Consider the following 2,142-nt stretch of genomic DNA (forward strand, 5'->3'; position numbering starts at 1 on the left):
TGGAGATCGTAGACTGCACGCACCTTGTGCAGAGCAGCTGGCTTTCCACTGTGACAGGAAGAGAAAATCATCACCAGGGCCTTCCCTTAGTGATGGGAGATCTCTGCCTGATAGCAGAAGTTTATCCTAAACAAAAATATTTCCTGGCAGAATCACAGGTTCTACTGTCATCAGTTCAATTTCTAATGATTCAAACTTCCAATCAAGCAATTCTAAGAACTAATAAATTTTAATCAGAACACCTTAGTCTTACAAATACTGAACATAGTTTAAACTTTGCCCTGGTCTTCCCCTTCCTCCCTAAGGCTGATTTTCCCAGAGGTTTCAAGATAGGACCTTAATCATGCTGGAACACTGTGCAAAAGGGAAAATGGGCTGACATCCTTCACTTGTCCATTTCACAAACAAGTTTTTAGCTCTAACTTCTATAACCCCAAAAAACTTCCCAGCATAAAGTCCCAGATTTTGTCACTCCTTTGAAAACATTTTAAATATTCCAAAATTAATAGCCATTAAATGTAACCTATTATTTGTAGATGTGATTTTGATCTCCTCTCCCTACCTTAAAACACAGAAATTGTGTGTGATGGCATCTGCTTGTAACCCTAGCAAGTAGGAGGTGGAGGCAGGAAAAAGCAGGGGCTCAAGGTCCTCCTCAGCTACAGCAAGTTCAAAGCCAGCCTGGGCCACACAAGACCCTGTTTGGTTTCAGGCATCCCTGGGTCCCTACCTGCTGCAGGGTGTGGCGGCATACCCTGCCCTCTACTCAGAATTCCCTAGCTCAGGGGTGGGGCTTACCCTTCCCCAGAGGCTCCTCACTATATAATCCAGACATTTTGGTTCCCTCCCAGCTCTCCTCTGCTCTCCTTTCTGTATCTCTCCACTCCCACTTTCAAATGGCAGCCAAGAGCTGCTTCCTACAACGTATAACTTCGTCTTGCCATTAGCTCATCCCGTTATTTCAATCAGACCCTGTCTCAAAAACTAAGTAAAGCAAAAAAACAAAACACAAAACAAATTCAAAACACATTAAAGTAACATTGAGAGGACTGTTTGTTTTGTTTTTGAGATTGAGAGAGTTTAGGGACATAAATATACTTCTATTATATCGGGAGGTTAGCTCAAGTAATTAATGCTTTAGTTTCAAGAAAAATGGAATATACACCTATATGAGAAACTTAAAAGGCTCCAGTCAATGGAAAGTAGCTGTTCATGTGGGTTCCCATACCTTTCTTTGAAGAAACTTTTAAAAACTTTATGAATTTAAGTTCCTAGAACACCAGGATACTGACATAGTTGATAGTATTATTTAGAATATGCCGAAGATGATTCTGAACTATGCTGAAAACCACAAAGGAAACCAGAGTCCCACATTAATGCTTCGGATAACCCCATCAAAGAGGAAATACAAAAGGGAAATTGAGAGTGTGACAAGGCAAAAGCGGTTTTTTTAGCCGGAGCGCATCTTGACCTTGACTCTCATCTTTAGCCCCAGTGCCTTCTGAACCCTTCCTTTTCTACCAGGCGAAGTAGAAGAAGGTGCAAGGAAAACCCCTTCAGCCCGGCTTCTCCACTTGAGGGGCCCTGAGCTCAGTTTCCAAGCAGAGCCACGGTGCCTGTCCGGGTTCCCCAGTCCTAGGATCAAACGCTGTGCTGCCAGCGCTAAGTGAAAGCCACCCTTCCCGGGAGAGCTGCCAACACAACCCGGCCTCGGCTCCTCTCCCGGCAAGGCTGGTTCGACCTACAGTCAACAGGAAGCTCCTGGGGCAGGGACAGGATCCCGGCCTCGGAGAGAGGCCAGGCGAGAACGTTTCTGGACCGCGACCAGGGTGTCAGCACCGCCCCGCCGGCTTCCGCGGCCGGGCTGAGATTTTACCATCGGGTGACAAAGGGTGCGGAGGAACGGGCAGTCAGCGCCTCTCCGGGGAGCCCGACCGGCCCCGAGACAAAGCCCCGCACCCCTCGGAGCGGCTCCTCTCCGCTCGCGCCCCCTCACAGCCCGCCCGGCCGCGCCGCCGCCATGTTGGGCCGGCAGGCGTGACCCGGGCCCGGCCTCGCCGCCGCCCGCGGACCCCGCGCAGGGCGGAAGGCGCTCGGAGCCGGCGGCGCGGCGCCAGTTCCGGCGAGCGGGCGCGCGCAGGT

Source organism: Psammomys obesus, unplaced genomic scaffold, assembly GCF_907164565.1.
Source record: "Psammomys obesus unplaced genomic scaffold, mPsaObe1.curated_primary_1811, whole genome shotgun sequence".
Taxonomy (NCBI): domain Eukaryota; kingdom Metazoa; phylum Chordata; class Mammalia; order Rodentia; family Muridae; genus Psammomys; species Psammomys obesus.